Source organism: Copadichromis virginalis, linkage group LG15, assembly GCF_057382275.1.
Source record: "Copadichromis virginalis isolate Kocher_CV1m ecotype Utaka linkage group LG15, C_Virginalis_male_GT1.1, whole genome shotgun sequence".
NCBI lineage: Eukaryota > Metazoa > Chordata > Actinopteri > Cichliformes > Cichlidae > Copadichromis > Copadichromis virginalis.
Genome location: NC_140632.1, coordinates 23,052,473 through 23,069,619, shown reverse-complemented (window position 1 = coordinate 23,069,619; position 17,147 = coordinate 23,052,473). Strand labels below are relative to the sequence as shown.

The 17,147-nt window shown below is 46.7% G+C and overlaps 1 protein-coding gene across 2 annotated transcripts in view; it reads right to left on the bottom strand.

Moving 5' to 3' along the window:
* Positions 1 to 17,147, bottom strand: part of hivep2a (HIVEP zinc finger 2a) — a 123,469-nt gene that overhangs the window by 89,735 nt on the left and 16,587 nt on the right. Inside the window, exon 3 of one of the 2 annotated variants that reach the window (XM_085432541.1) lies at positions 1,305 to 1,424. The exons of the other annotated variant lie outside the window; for it this stretch is intronic. The gene's annotated coding sequence lies outside the window, so the exon portion shown is untranslated. The remainder of the gene's footprint in view (positions 1 to 1,304; positions 1,425 to 17,147) is intronic. 2 annotated transcript variants of the gene reach the window in all.

The following is a 17,147-nucleotide window of genomic DNA, read 5'->3' as shown; positions in this document are numbered from 1 at the left end:
CTGTATCCTGAGTGTGCAGCCAGCAGGGGCATTCCTGATGAAGTGCATCGATGAGGTGAACCCAGGTAGAAAGCCATTAACCTTCATTGATCCTCTTAGTCTACTTAGATCAATGGCAGAGGAGGAAATGGAGAAGAGAGAGAAGTACAGGAGTCACAGGACCAGCTTTCAAACTCTACTCTGGTAAGATGACACTGATAAAAAAAAAAAAACATATAAGCAGCTCAGTATCAAAACAGTCCTTTCATACTGAGCTGTAATATACTTTGGAGATTCACACACACACAGACTGACACACACACTCTTTTAGTTGTGACTGCCCGTTCACCTTTAGCTTTCCCTGTGACGTAACAACTCAGGGAGGGCAAGGGCAGGCCACATTGCACAAATCTGGCTTACCTTATGTACACACCCACTCACACATACACAGACACACAAAGACACACGCTCACAGCTTTCTGCATTGCCATTGCACCATTCAGCATCAAATATGCATCAAATTATATAAGAGAGCCTCTTATGTAACAGGCTCTATCCCCTTCTCTACCCCAGCATGTGTGTGTGTCTGTGTGTGTGTGTTTTCACGCTGAGGTCTATGGCTAATGAAGCCATCTTTGCAGGGGCAAAACACAGAAACGGAGGGCAGAAAGGAGGAGGAGGAGGAGGAGAGCAGAGCTAAATATAACTCTTCTGGCCCTGAGCAGCATCTGAGAAACAGGAAGAAAGGAGCAGAGGGAAGATGTAGAGACGAAAAATGATCGCAGTGGAGATAAGAGGCGAGAAAAGACAAATTCTACATATAGTTGAAGATTTAAAGATACAGAACAAAATAACTGTTTTCCAACAATCTTTCAATATTGTTTTGTATACGTGCACCTGACTGCTTTCCAGTAATTCCCCAACCTACTGCTCTAGACCCAACCTGCTTCTCTAAACAAAACTCTCTCCAAACAAAGTCTATTCTTTCGTTGTGACCACATGTCATCAGAGGGGGTTATTTTGTACGTTTCCACTTTCCCTCAAGTGCAGGTCAGGACAAACCTTGAGACTCACTCAAAGTGGACAAACTACACGTAAACACTTGGTTGTTTTTGACTATCGGGCAAGAACAGGAACCGTGGAGTCATTAGACCAAAAATAACTTGTTGATATGTGTTGATATGCCCAAAGTCAACAGGGCAGGTGGGAAACCTTCAGTTTCTCTAGAATTCTTCAGCTCAGATCATCAAGCAGCCTTCCTTTCATCGCATACTCACACCGCCTAAGAAAAGCATCACCACACACACACAGACAGAAACACTTACAGCATCGCAGTCTCCCGCCACATACTGTAGCAGCCTCTCTGCCCGCCGCTGGAATCCACAGCTCTGACATTTCTGCCCGCCACAAGCTCAACTGGAAACCTTTAACAGCCTGAGGTCAGCCTGAGAGAGAGATGGAGATAAATTACAGTGTTTGGTTTGGTGAGGAGGCCAGAAACAGTGACTGGGTTCATGAGCAGCAACTTCGTCCCTGTACGTGCCTTTATATGTACATGTTCATGTGCAAATGCATGTCAGGGTGTATGCATGTATTTATGATGTGCTGATTTTATGTAATGTGCATGTTTTTTTTCAGTTATTTCCCTATATCCTCCACAAATAAAGCAGCCAAATAAAGACACACTCACAGGCAACTATGTTAGGTACATAGACTCCCCCATTTGTTAACGTAAATGTCTAACCTGCCAATAAAATGGCAGCAGCTCAATACCTTTGGGCATGTAGACACGGTCAAGTTGAACTGCAGAAGTCCAAACTGAGCATCGGAATGAGGAAGAAACGGTGATTTAAGTGACTTTGGAAGTGGAATGGCTGTTGGTGGCAAACCTGCTGGTCTGTATTTCACAAACTGCTGAACTACTCAATTTCCCTGCACAACCTTCTCTAGTGTTCACAGAGAACGGCCCGAAAGAGTGAAAATAATCAGTGAGCTGCTTCGTGCTGACAGGAAGGCAAATCAATTTCTGCCACAATATTCGGATGGTAGGGTCAGAATTTGGAGTAAACAACATGAAAGCATCGATCCATCCTGTATTGTATCAACAAATCAGAGTGGTGGTGGTGGTGGTGTAATGATGTGGAGAATATTTGGTTTGAATATAGTTGGGCGTCCTTTAAATGCCACAGCCTGAGTATTGTTCCCGACCATATCTGTCCATTTATAGCCACATCGTACCCGTCTTCTGATGCCACAAAGCTCAAATCACAACCCGTTCTCACTCCCAAAGCGTAACATTTTACGCTAGGTGACAAATCGTCACCATATTACGTTTTCGGCTACCCACCACGTTCCTAAATGACGACCTCGGAAAAAGAGGAAATATGAGAACCGTCTGGACTGAACCTACACATGTTCGCTCTTTTTCTTCAAATCGCTTAGAAACACGCTATTTAACATCATTAAAGTCCTGGTTAAGGTCAGGAATAAGGTTATGGTCAGGGCTAGGGATAAGGTTAGGTTTAGGGCTGGAATACAGGGCTGGAACGTCTACTACCGCGGGAGCGTCATTGCACTGGATTCCAGCCATAACCCGCCGCGGGAGTGAGAACGCTCTGCAAATCATCTCAAACTGGTTTTTGAACATGAGAATGAGCTCGCTAGACTCAAACAGCCTCCGCAGTAACTAGATCTCAATCCAATAGAGCAACTTTGGGATGAGAACGAACGGGAAATCTGTGATGATATCACTTTGGACCAAATCCTTATTATTAAGTCATAAAGCATTAAGGTGGATCTGACGGCAAAAGGGGGTTCAACCAGGTGAGTATAGTAGTCCAGTATGTGAATTTACATTATGGCACCTTCCCACATTAATACATGACATCGGTTCCTTGTCTTGTGCTGCTAATTAACATGTTCTAAGTGAGCACCAGCCACACAAAAATGTACTGTGTATTGTGAATGTGGGCCTCCATTTAAATTAGATTCACTATTCTAGGATTTCAGATTATATTATTAGTCTTAGTTAATTATTCATGGCTTTGTGTGGTTTTTCCTCAACAGACTACCTCACTGTTGTTTGTCCAGCATACTGTTTAAGGCTCTAGAGTTACAGGATCAGCAGGATGTGCTGGTATCCATGACTTAAATGTTCACTCTTTGGTGAGGTTTATTCACATTTACTGCATTCTTTCATTTTTGATTTTAAGTGTGTCGCATTTTCTTGTTCTTACTTACATTTTTAACTAAGCTAACCAGGAGAAGTATTAAGATATCAAACTGACTTAATGGTCCTAAATGCAGATAAATCACCTCTCCGTCTTCACTGAATTAAAAATTGACACAGCTTAGCTTATACGCCTATATTCACGAATGTGAAACACCTGAAAATATCCCCTAACTCTAATACTTCCCCATAATGTGCTTTACGTTCATGCCAACAATCACACTTTCTGTAGGAACGTCACTATATTTACATTTTTTTTGAAAAACAGGACTTATCTGAACATATTTGCATAGATATTTCTGGCCCTCAGTTGAATGTCTCTGTGTTTAATATCCAGTGGGAATTAGAGAGATGAAGGACAAATTTTACTGATGACACTAAGGTAGTCCAACGCGAAATCGCACGCATGCACACACAAGATGCCTGACAGCTGCTTCTGATCATCCTATGTAGTTTAAGTTCAGAGAGAGGTCTAATATCACCCAGCTGTCAGACAAATCCTGTCACTGACACCGTTTGTGCGTCTGAGTGTGGAAAACACATTAGACACAGATACGTTCAAAACTAACAGTGGAGATATCTGAGCGTCTTTTAATTTCGCCTCGTGCCTCGTCACTTAAAAGCCTGAAACTGAAAAGAGAGCCTGGAGAGAGACCTTACCACTGACAGCCGAAAAGAAAAAGGAGGATCTGTTCTGGATTTTTGGGTTTCTGTTGGTGCATTAGGATGAAAGAGGAGCTGAGGGGAAAGAGGAAAAGAAAGGACAAGGGAGGAAAAGTTAGTCAGAGAATGAGGGAAAACAAGAGGAGAAGCGAGGGGAAAGAGAGCAGATTAAAGGGAAAGGAGCTGGAAGCAAGAAGTTGAAAAGAGAGAAGGGGGAAAACAGGAGATGGGGGAGAAAAGGAGAAAAAATAGAGGAGGAGGAAAGGAGGAAGAAAAGAGAGAGGAGCACATCACAGGGGAGACAAACAGGAGACCAACGAGTTGAGACAGGACAAGAACAGAGGAGAGGAGATGAGAAGAGAGTGGGGAGGAGAGGAGAGGGAGGAGAGGAAAGGGTGATGAAAGGGAGGAGAGGACTGCATCCAGAGACAGATAGACAGAGCTTTGAAGAGGCGGAGGAGGTGGCAGAGGAGGAGGGGGGATAGACTGGGATCAGAGTGAGTGATGGATGAAACAGAAGGCAAAAGGACTGAGTGGTTGAAAGAAGGGAGACGCCTGGATGGAGGGATGGACGGGTTGTGGAAAAAACAGTGAGCGAACCACTCAGAGTGATGAAAGGAGAAAAGGAGCTGGACAACAAGAGGGGAGAAGCTGAAATGTGAAGGGAGAGAGAAAAGAAGTAGTTCTGTTTTTTCGAGAAGTCTGACACGTTTTAGTTACATTTTCTGTAAAAATGTGCACAAAACTTTAGTCGGAAAAGGGAAATTTGCAGTATAGTTTATAAAAGCAGGCAGACAAAAACACAGTCTGGGAGTTTGTGGTAAAGTGGAGGGCTCTGTACAGCATTGGCGGTAATAGGATGTGACAATTTTGCATAAACATATGCAAAATATTCCGACTTCTTTTAGAACTTAAACCTTAGTGAGGAAAAGTTAGACACAGACCATGTGGATTTATCGTCAAACAGTAATGAGTAGCGTGCACACAAGAGGGAACATTTAAATTTAGCTGTCGTGCCATGTCCATCTATCCATCCATTCCCATAACCGCTTATCTAACTTAAGGCGACCGACAGGGTGGATTTCTCCCAGCTGGACAGGTCACAAGTGCAACACTGGGCTCAGAAAAATGCCCGGTTACAACACAGCGTCTGCTTTGACATGATAAAAAAAATGTCGCACTTTGCTCTGAAATGAAACACAGCTGTTGTCAGAAATGCGTCTGAGAAAGTCATCGCCATACATGTGAGAAAGAGTTAATCAGTTATCCCTGAACATCATGGCAACAAACTCCACCTGTTTACTGACAACATTTTACTCTAATGCTGATGCTGTGGTGTGTTCAGGGTAAAGAGAGAGTGAGGGTGGAGAGTGCTGGGAGAGCAGCTGACATGGAGGTGAGTGACACATAAGAGCAAATATTGATAGTTAAAGGGGAAAAAACAGCAATATATTACAAAACACTATTAGAGATTATTGTCTTACACAGTATTTTGGAATTGGATTTCATATTTTGACTTATTACTGCACTCAGACCCAACGCAGTCTGATTAGTAAGATGTGTGTAAGTCACTAAATTCCATCTTGTATTATCTCAATAATCTACTGATTGTCTAAAACATAGCAACACACAGGAAGTGTTAGCTAGACTTGAGAAAATCTCCACATGGCAGTGTTAACTGTGACATTATGTTATAAATACTAATACTAATCTCAAAATGTATATATCTATTAAAACATGATCTAGAATCTATTAACATGTGTGGCTATTCTTCATGCACTCTATGCATGTGAATATAATCTGAATAAAGACCAATTCACACTTTTGCCTCCACAGTATTGTTTTAAACTCAACAGTAACTCATGAATTAATAATCAGTCAAGACCTCACATTATGTCAAACACTGATTGCTGGAATATTTCATCTTTAGTGGGGATAGTGTTGCCAATACGGATTATCATTTTACACATGTAAAGACATATAGATATCCACATATAGCTTTCATTTGTACGTGGAAATGATAAATAAATCCACCAGGATTAAGCTGTTTTCTTAACTCAGCAGTTTCTGTCATATTTCAGGCCTGTTTATAGAACAAAATGATTAGCTTTGGGTCTGATTTTAATGAGGGTGGTCTCTCCCTATGCAGCTACTCTCAAAAAAGCCAGAAATGGTTTTGAAGGTTGTCAAACTACATCTTTATTGATATATACCTAGTTCGTCATTAAGGGTAGAGGGGAGGTCGTCAGATGTTGTTTTCATGGGGGTAGATAAAGAAGGTAGTCAGAAATGCACAAAAGAAATGAACAGTATTAAACAGGCCAATATCAATAGTAGGTTCAATGTGTTACATTTCTAGGGAAGCAGACGCCAGGTTTCAGTGTATGATTTCAGAGAGGTTTGTGGTTATGACTTAGCTACGGCGTAACGTTCCTGCTGAATCATAAATCCCCTGTAAGCAGGCCATGTGTGGTAGCTCTGCTACTATTAGTGTGAATGTGCATGCAAATGCATTTTTGTTAACATTATATCTAGCCTGTTTAGTCTTTGCAAATAAATAGCCATTCTACATTTAAACTTGGTACCAGGAATATTGATAATATTCTATGGCACTGCAGGAAACCACAGTAACTGTTGCTATAAACTGCTGCTCAGCTTTAGTCTTGTTTGAGTGACTTGTGTTGTTGTTGTTGGATAGTCTTTATATAACATCCAGAGAAAGTTTGAGTTTTTAAAATGCCTGGAGACTAATGTTCTTTATTTTAGTTTCACAATGATGGAAGTTTATCCCATGAAGGTTTGAAAGGGTGTTAAGAGATAAAATAAAAAATAAAAAAAGGGGGTAGTTTTTTTGTGAACCTGAAGAGGAACATTTAATCTGTTTACTGGAATTAAATTGTGAAGAAAGAACTTATTTGAGCCTCTTCTTGGTTTGTTTTTTCTCTTTGTTATTACTTCAAGTGGTGCCTTGCTGATAGGCATTTTAAGATGTGAAAAGGGGACACTTGTTTTACCAAGACTTAACCAGTAATTATACATAGAAACATACATACCTCCATAGTTAAACACTTATGTCTGCTTTGAAGACATCAAAAACATTCAGCTGGAGCATATTTTCAGGTCGTGCCAGATTTACTTCGTCTTTGAAGCACTAATTCTTAGCCTGCCAGAGAGCTAACCATCGTTAGCATGTGCTAATCCCCCATCACTTGACATGCGAGAGGTGCGAGAGGTGCTAGCCAGCTGTGCTAGCTTTTAAGCTTTAATACTCTGAGAGTGAGTGAGTGAGCTAGCGTTGAGCTAATCGGTCTTAATGCCATGCATATGGAGATGGCTAGCTACTATAGCAGCAGCTAATCCTAGTGGCTACAGGAACAACCTCAATCCCTTCACTTTTAAAGAATATGTCAATTTTAGCAACTACGGCATAAGATTAAGATTAAAGCAGGGGAATAAAAATAGTGCAAAGGAAAGACAAGAGATGGTAGGAGAGAAGATTGGGCATGTTATTTTGAAAGCATGCACTTGCTCATGTTCATTTCTAAGGTTTATTTATAATAATTATGTCTGAACAAAAGTGCAGAGATAAATATTATTTTATACAAAGGAAGCTTAAAGACAAAAGATGGAGATGCAAAAGAAATAAGGACTCAAAAGGAAAACAAATGAGGAAGTGAGAGAGACGACCTATTCTAAGCTAATCTTTCTGGGTTAAAGAGCAGCTAAATTACCAGTTTGAGACAAACACCAGAGGGTCTTTAGTGTGCCGAGTTACAGTGTGAGGACAGGAAATGATGTCATGCTGGTGTGGGCACAGAAGTATCTCAGTAGCTCTTATCTTTAAGTGCATGTGTGCGCCTCTACAAGTGCTTCACACTGAAGCACCTGCTGCTCGCTTTCTCTCCCTCAGTCTCTGAAATCACAGCCTTCAGACGGACCCCTCCTCCTCCTCTTCCATTTCCTCCCGCTCCTCCTCCTTCCGTCCGTCACATGTTATAAGCCGGAGAGGCAGTGCACTGACATGGGCCACAATCTCTCTATTGCTCTCTGTGTTTCAGGCAGGAAGCCACCAAGTGGCACAGCAGAGGCGAGCCACCTGTTCCTCCCTGGCAGAGGAGATCATGGAGGGATGAAAAGATGAAGGAGGGGGTAGAGAAGCAAAAAGGAAGAGCGGAGGGATGGAGGAAAGGGGTGCAAGAGCAGAGGAAGATGGAAGGGAGGAGTAACAAATTACAGATCATTATAAACAATTTAGAATAAAGGAACAAAAAAGGAAAAAAGAAACCAGGCAGAGAGGTAAAGAAAGGCAAAGGTAGATAAAATGTTAAGAAGATAGAAGGGCAGCATAGTGAGGAACTGAAGGAGAAGGGGCGAAAGGGGAAACTGAGGACAGAGCAAGGGAAAGATGGAGCCATCAGGATAAGAGAAACTGGATGGATAGTAGGAGAAAAAAGAAACTGGCTGAAGGTAAGAAAGCAGAGAGATTGATGGTAAGGCAAAGGGATGAAAGGAGTTAAAAGGGAAAATGAAAGATTACAAAAAATCAACTGGAAGCAGAGACGGAGCGAAAGGATGTTGGAAGTGACAGGAGGCGACTCGAGGTGGAGAAAGCAGGGGACGCCTAATTACAATCCCTCCTCCCTCTCTCTTGACCTTGTCCTCTCTCCATTCATCACTCCAGCTCTTCCTCCCACAAACATCCTGTTATTTTTTCTGAACACCTCTTGAGCGGAGCAGTCGCCACGTCACTCTGCAGGCCACGAGTGATGCTTCGACTCGATGGCAAAAGAAAAGGAATCGTCCCTGACAGGGTTTAAACTGCACTCTGAAGGTCACCTTTGTGAATGAACAAATGACTTGTGTTGTGTTTACAGGAAGTTTAAAGATGCTTTCAGATTATAAACATGGCCAGTGACTGTACATATGTATTAGCACATATTCATAACACGATTTGATTGGTTAGTGGCAGCACGGGTGCAATAAAGCAGAACTTTTTTCAATTCTTTAACGCATACAAAGTGGAGCAGCAGGCATCATCCCATTCAAAGGATGAGTGGCAAGAAGGCGAAAGCCTGAAACCAGTATCTCTGAATGAATATGAAGAAAAATGCAAAACCTGTGCAGTGCTGGCAACCGCCTGTCCAAACTGGCAACGGAGATGAAGTGAAGACTGAAAGAAGGTGAAATAGTGTAAAACCACATGGATAGATTAATATATGCAGATACGCATGAACTAAATTTGATGGGTATAGTTTCTCTTTCTCTGACTCACACACGCACGCACGCACGCACACACACACACACACACACACACACACACACACACACACACACACACACACACACACACATATATATAGAGCATGTACAGGAAATGTGCAGGCTGCAAGCGCAACAAAGCTGTCATTTGCATGAGGAACGATGCGGAAGCGAAACTGAGACTCTTTATTGTACCGCACTTTACTCAGACACACCACTATTACTCTCCCTGTCTCTATTTTTCTCTCTCTCTCTCCCTCATACATACACACACACACACACACACACACACACACACACACACACACACACACACACACACACACACACACACTGCTTTCCATGCCATTTGAATGCACAAACAAAGAAGCCAGTGGACTTCTGGTTACATGGAGGAAATGGGAACCAAACTAACTGCTGTTGTCTCGGCAATATTCATATCCCACTAATGCTATTCAAATTCATCACTCTGTTATCTCACTCATGCCCTGCACATACACACACATACACACACGCACATGGATGAATGCACACACACGCACATCAGGAGGGCAACCACTCACTCTGACATAGTACACACGATCGTCAGTCTGCCCTCGACAAGTGTGTGTGTGTATCAGACTCACTCTCCAATGTGATGCTGTCAAGGGCACAGCTTGCATCCGCTGTACCAAGCTGTGGTCACCATGGTTACAGAACATACACTTCTTCCTCTTCACCTCCTCTTTTTTTTTACAGTCTTTATGAGAGCACAGTATTTTGTCATAGTGGACGGGTGTGTTTCTCTCACTTCCTTGTCTGCTTTAACCAATGACTCAACAGATGTGAAGCTTTCACTGGTTTGCTGTTCATTACTGGTTTATCTGCTTACTTCCCAACTCACCGTTTAGCATGGTGTCCATTTGGTTCTCTTTTTTTTTTATTAAAATTTTCCTTTTATTATTTCACCTCACTTTTGTGGACTTTTTCTAACTTGTTTATGTGGTCTTGTCAGACTAGGTAAAAAAGTGTGGCTAATATTAGCAGCACTGGTATCGGCGACCTTCATTTTTCGCATTTTACCGTCCTCACATCTGTGCAGAAGTTCATTGATTCATTGTACAACATAAAATCTTTACTTTCTGAATGGCTTGTCTGCCACTTTCCACCACAGAGAAATGGAGCAGGTTGCAGCCTTCTGTCAGGCCTGGAGTCCAGGCTAGTGGTAAGTAGTATCATGAAATGTCAGGAACAAAAGTTTATTTGTGTTGTAGATTAATAAAGCTAGCAGGGAATCAACAGCGGTTTAATTTGAAAACTGCTGCTCCAGTTTTGAGTACATTACCATCAACTTGTGCCAAGCAAACAATGACCCACTTTTAGTAATACGTGCATAGAAATGTTCTCAACCTGCGCAAAACATGAATGTGTCATGATCCTGGGTCCTTTTGACCCAGCGTTTTGTGTTTTCTCTTCGCGATTTTGGTTCTGTTCTTCCTCTGGTTAGTGTTTACTCTGTTCTGCCCGTGTGTTCCTGTATCTAGTCCGCGTTTCTTAGTTTGTGTCCTTTCATGTGTAAGTTCCTGTTTTATTGTGAAGGTCTGTGTCTTATGTGAGTGTTTTCAGTTTGCCTCCCTAGTCTCGTCATGTTAATTACTCCCAGCTGTGTCCCCACCTGTATGTAATCCCCCTGTGTTCTCTGAGTGTATTTAAGTTGTGTCTTCTGTCATAGTAGTTGCTGGTTCGTCTGTGTTGTTTCCCCTCGGTCTCCCTGCGTCTCTTGCGTATTTCCCCGGACCTCCCTGCATCCTCGTTTCTGGTTTGTGTTATTAGCTTACCCAGTTTAGGTTTCCAGTTTCTTGTTTTTCCACCAGTGCTGTTTTGTGCCCACCGTTGTAAATAAATATTCACCTGCACCAGAGCTGCCGCCTTTTGGGTCCTTTTCTACAACTCCACACGGCTTGCCCCGCAAACCGTGACAGAACGAACCAGCCACCATGGACCCAGCGGCAGTCAATCCGTCCGAGGAGCTCCAGGATGACATCGGCTACAATGTGGAGATCCTCCTCGGGCTGTGGCTGGAGAATCCTCCGTACGAGCTTCGCCGCGCCGTGGAAGGTCGGCTACAACGGCTCTTTTCCGGCCTGCCATGGCTACTAAATTCACTTCCTCTGACCATACAGGCTTTTCTCCGGCACACACCCCACCTTCTCTCAGCCACTCCTGCCTCGCTGCCCGACTCGCCGGATGCGATCTTGCCCGGCCCGTCGGAGCCGTCTGCGGGGAGGAAACGCCGATCGCGCCGCAAGCGCGCCACCCCACAGCTGGACGTTCGGACTTCTAATTCGCCGGCTGTGGTGAGTGAGGACTGTTTTCCATTTGCGGACTGTATGACTGTTCATTCAGGGGCGGTGTTCTGTGCGGCAGATGACTTTGTGAACAGCATATCACCTCCCCCGCAGCCACTCTCAGCTCAGTTAGCTCCCCCGCAGCCACTCTCAGCCCAGTTAGCTCCCGCGCAGCCACTCTCAGCCCAGTTAGCTCCCCCGCAGCCAGTGCCACCCTCAGCTCCGTCTCCAGTGCCACCCTCAGCTCCGTCTCCAGTGCCACCCTCAGCTCCGTCTCCAGTGCCACCCTCAGCTCCGTCTCCAGTGCCACCCTCAGCTCCGTCTCCAGTGCCACCCTCAGCTCAGTCTCCAGTGCCACTCTCAGCTCAGTCTCCAGTGCCGCCTGTAGCGCAGGCCCCAGTAGCTCCAGTGCCGCCTGTAGCGCAGGCCCCAGTAGCTCCAGTGCCGCCTGTAGCGCAGGCCCCAGTGGCTCCAGTGCCGCCTGTAGCGCAGGCCCCAGTGGCTGCAGGCCCCAGTGGCTCCAGTGCCGCCTGTAGCGCAGGCCCCAGTGGCTCCAGTGCCGCCTGTAGCGCAGGCCCCAGTGGCTCCAGTGCCGCCTGTAGCGCAGGCCCCAGTAGCTCTGGCTCCAGCATTACCGGTTCCACTCGTTCACTCCGTGCAGGGAGAAAGCCTAAGTCCTACTCAAGGTGCTTTTCATGGTTCAGCCGCCATTGGCACTGTTTGCCGCTCCAGGGCTTCCCCAGAGGCTAGGTCCCAGTCCTCAGCTGATTCTGGACCCCTGGAGTTTAAGCAGCCACCTGGGAAGTGCCCCGTGTCAGTGCTGTCTGAGCAGGGCCAGTGCTCAGCACAGCACCCATTTCCTTCATGTCTGCCAGTGGACTCCATGCCTGCTGGCTTTGTGATGGCTTCTGCTGGAGGGTCCAAGGGGCCCGTCCAGCCTTCGTCTCGTATCTCCGCTGGAGGGTCCGAGGGACTGCTCCGGCCTTCGTCTCGTGTCTCCGCTGGAGGGTCCGACGGACCGCTCCGGCCTTTGTTTCCTGTTTCCGCTGGAGGGTCCGAGGGACCGCTCCGGCCTTTGTCTCCTGTTTCAGCTGGGGGGCCCGAGGAGCCCGTCCAGCAGCCTTCCTCGTCAGCTGGTGGTTCCGGAGAACCACACCAGCCTCACGCCGCGTCAGCTGGAGGGCCCGAGGAGCCTGTCCAGCCGCCACCTGCGGCTGCCTCGTCGTCGCCTGGTCCAGCTTCATCCGAGTCTTCGTCGTCGCCTGGTCCGGCTTCATTCGAGTCTTCGTCCTCGCCTGGTCCAGCTTCAGCCTGTGCTTCGCCTGGTCCGGCCTCATCAGAGTCTTCATCCTCGTCTGGTCCGGCCTCATCAGAGTCTTCATCCTCGTCTGGTCCGGCCTCATCAGAGTCTTCATCCTGCCTCCCTCTTCCCGCTCCTCCACAACCACCCACACATGCAGGGCCTTGGAGTGGGGGTATGTCACCAGGGTGCAGAGGAGGCTACCCCCCCCTGTCCCCTTCTGGCTGCCTCTGCCTCAATTTTATCCCACAACTTAGACATTCACATTATTCACACTCTCATTACACATACATATAGGATCTTGGGGGTGGGCACAATCACGGAGTCCAAATCACCATCAGGGTGTATACCTCACCCCTGACGTCGTTGCCCACCTCTCAATTTTAAATACACTTAGTCATTGAGGGTTAGCAGGAGGGACTATGCGCTTACCTGCTGCTCCTTGGCAGGTAGCTCCATGCCCTCCTGGGTTTTAATTGCACCTTAGAACACATATGCATCAACACTACAATGAGCGGGTGGAGGGAGGTTTGGAGTCTTCTCCCACCCCCATTCTCTGCGGCCTGCTGGAGCGGGAGGGCTAGTAGGAGGAGTTGGCCGTCCGACTGCGGTCTGGGGTGTGGGGCCTCCCTGCTGCTGCGGAGTCGGGGTGGTCTGCCTCTCCCCACCGCAGGGAAAAGGGTAACACCACCTGGGTCTGGGTGCAATTCCCCCCTCCAGGGGCAAGGGTACCTAGACCCGGTTTGTAGAGTACGCTTGGGGAGTGTGATTGTGTGTACAGCGTCTCTTTATGTCTGTCTCCACGTTGGTTGAGTGTGGAGTGAGTGCATATGAGAGCATGAGGGTGGGAATGGATGTTTGTGTCTGTGTGTGCCTGTATGTCTGTGTCTATATGTCAGGTTGGGTATCAGACGCCACCTCTCTGGGGACACCTCAGGCCCTCCAAGGTTTGGAGGCCTATCTCCACCCACCACCACTTCCCCTGCCGGTGGCGGACTCCCTCAGGTGTCGGTGTGTTGGTGGTTCTTTGTGTCTGGGGGTGGGCGTCCGGGTACACACCGGCTCACTCCTTGGCGGCCGCTTGTCGGGGCCTGGGGCCTGGGGCTCGCTCGGGCCCCTTTGGAGGTGGGGTGCCCCCGGCCTCTCGGCCTAGGGCTCGGTCACTCAGGCGCAGCTGGGGGCCGGCGGAGCTCACGGGCGCGCACTGCAACTCCCCCTGACTTCTGCTCCGCGGCTGCCCCTCTGTTGGTCTTCCATGGTCTCTTGTGTTCTGGGGGCCTCTGGATGTCTGGAGTTTTGATCTCCTCCATACCCGCTTCACACCCTGGAGGACGGGGCTGTGGCCCCCCCACACTCCCTAGCAGATCATTACATGGAGAAACCTTTGGAATGCAAGCATGCTGATCCACACAGGTATGCACACATGGGTATTCACAGACACGGACTAAAGCTTTCTTGGCTGCTGCCTCAAAGCACACTGTGCGCTGTCTATCTTGCGTGCTGCACAATATCGTTTATTATTTAGTAAATATTGATATCTATGACTAGCTAGTTTATTGTGATGGTGCTTTGTTTTCTCTATTATTATGTTGCTCTTTGTTGTTTGCTGTCTCCTCTGTTTGTTTTTTTTGTTTGTTTGTTTGTTTGTTTTTTTCTCCATACAGGTGACCCAGGAGTTCTTTTTTTTTTTCTCTCTCTTCCCCCCCTTCTCACCGTCTCTTCTCCTCTTTGGTTTTCTTTCTTTCTCTCCCCCTCTCTCTCTCATTCATTCCCCCTGTCCTATTTATTAAAAAAAAAAAAAAAAAAAAAAGACAAAGGATGAACTGAAGCTCTGCCATCACGTAAAAAAAAAAAAAAAAAGTCTTCATCCTCGTCTGGTCCGGCCTCATCAGAGTCTTCTGCTACGCCTGGTCCTGCGGCCTCTGCTTCTGCTACGCCTGGTCCTGCGGCCTCTGCTTCTGCCACGCCTGGTCCTGCGGCTGTTATGCCGCCGCCCAAGCCTCGTTCTGCACCTCGATATCGCCGGCCATTTTCCGGGCCACCTGCTGGACGTCACCGCCATCGGGGTCGGCCCCCTGAACTGCTCCGTGGTCTCCTTCGTCGCCGCCGCTGCCTTCCGCACGGCCGGCCCCCGGACCGCCATCGCCTGAGTGGCCGCCGCTGCCTTCCGCACGGCCGGCCCCCGGACCGCCATCGCCTGAGTGGCCGCCGTTGCCTTCCGCACGGCCGGCCCCCGGACCGCCATCGCCTGAGTGGCCGCCGTTGCCTTCCGCACGGCCGGCCCCCGGACCGCCATCGCCTGAGTGGCCGCCGTTGCCGTCCGCACGGCCGGCCTCCCGAACTGTATCCACGTCGCCGCCGTTGCCGTCCGCACGGTCGGCCCCCCGAACTGTTTTGGACTCCTGTGCTGTTGGCCCCCTGGCCGGCCCCCTGAACTGTTTTGGACTCCTGTGCTGTCGGCCCCCTGAACTCTTCTGTTTTGGACTCTGTTTTTTCCTGTGTTCTGGTGTGCTTCGTTTCTTTTGGTTTTGGGCTCGTTTTTTGTTTTTGTCTTTTGGCCTTCTGGTGCTCCGGTTTTGTTTTGCTTCGAGCCCTCCTTCCTGGGCCCCCGCCGCCCGCCCTGGTCGGGTTGTTTTCTGTTTTTTCTGGCTGTTTTGTTTCTTGTTGGGCTGTCTGGAGCCAGCCTTTGAGGGGGGGGGGGTACTGTCATGATCCTGGGTCCTTTTGACCCAGCGTTTTGTGTTTTCTCTTCGCGATTTTGGTTCTGTTCTTCCTCTGGTTAGTGTTTACTCTGTTCTGCCCGTGTGTTCCTGTATCTAGTCCGCGTTTCTTAGTTTGTGTCCTTTCATGTGTAAGTTCCTGTTTTATTGTGAAGGTCTGTGTCTTATGTGAGTGTTTTCAGTTTGCCTCCCTAGTCTCGTCATGTTAATTACTCCCAGCTGTGTCCCCACCTGTATGTAATCCCCCTGTGTTCTCTGAGTGTATTTAAGTTGTGTCTTCTGTCATAGTAGTTGCTGGTTCGTCTGTGTTGTTTCCCCTCGGTCTCCCTGCGTCTCTTGCGTATTTCCCCGGACCTCCCTGCATCCTCGTTTCTGGTTTGTGTTATTAGCTTACCCAGTTTAGGTTTCCGGTTTCTTGTTTTTCCACCAGTGCTGTTTTGTGCCCACCGTTGTAAATAAATATTCACCTGCACCAGAGCTGCCGCCTTTTGGGTCCTTTTCTACAACTCCACACGGCTTGCCCCGCAAACCGTGACAGAATGAGCACATAAAATCACCACCAGATTTATGACGTATACATACCAGCCGGTTTTGCTCTTGCCACTGTGTTTATGTTGATATATCGGAGTCATCCTAAATCAACGGGCTTGTGCTCACTGTCTGCAATCTGCAGGATAAACTCCAGCTGAAGAAAATTAAATAATAATGTCTGAGGTGCAAGGGGGAAAGGGGGCAGCTGTCCAAAGTGTTTCCATGGAAGTGATGACCTTTAAAAAACTAAAAACTGATTTCCTCATTCATTTGTTTTTCTTGTTTTTATTACCAAAAACGTGTATTTGTAAATGCTGGACATTAAAATAGGAAGAAAAAACAAAGAAGGTAGAGACAACATAGATCCCACAGCCTAACATACAAAAAAGGCCATGTGTAAAAGCCATATAGCTACAAAATCGACACAATTTTAGGTTTGTGTAAACATTCACAGAAATGAAAAGCTAGCTTTATGCCAAATGAAGCTACTGCACAATGTGGAAGAAATCTAAAAAGAGAGAACTGCCCTCCAGTTCTCACAGTACCATCCCCTTTTTTCACCTCTTTATATCAACTAAGTCGCCAGTGACTCATAGAGGTGGGGAGAATTTTAGGGTTAAGCTACTGTCTCTTTTTTATGGAATTTTTACCTGTTTAGAAAACCTACACATAAAAGCTTTTAAAACTAAATCTGCCAAGCTAACATCATTCTACATTTTTCTTCTTCAACAAAACCCAACCCCTGACCTTAAACCGAGGAGAACCTTAGCTCAGGTGGCCTGGTGGATATTAAGAGGTTAAGTTGTTAATTGCATCAACATTACCCCTCCAAAATCTAAGAAATACTTTTTTGTGCTTTGTGCCACTTGCATTCAGTTTCTTTCACAGAAATTCGCGCACACAAGAAAACGGACATGCACGAAGACGCTGTCAGAACAGCTTGTAACTGTCTAGTGCAGCCGTTGACATTTGTCACCTTCGATATCCTCAAAAACCACCTGACACGCACAAGCACACGCAGACATCATATGCATTTTTGAGTGCACCCTGTGCAAGCACTGACGCACATCCTGTGCATGTCTTCTGCTCTGTGTTTGTTTGCATGAGTGTGTAACCTGGTGTGTGCAGAAATGACACAG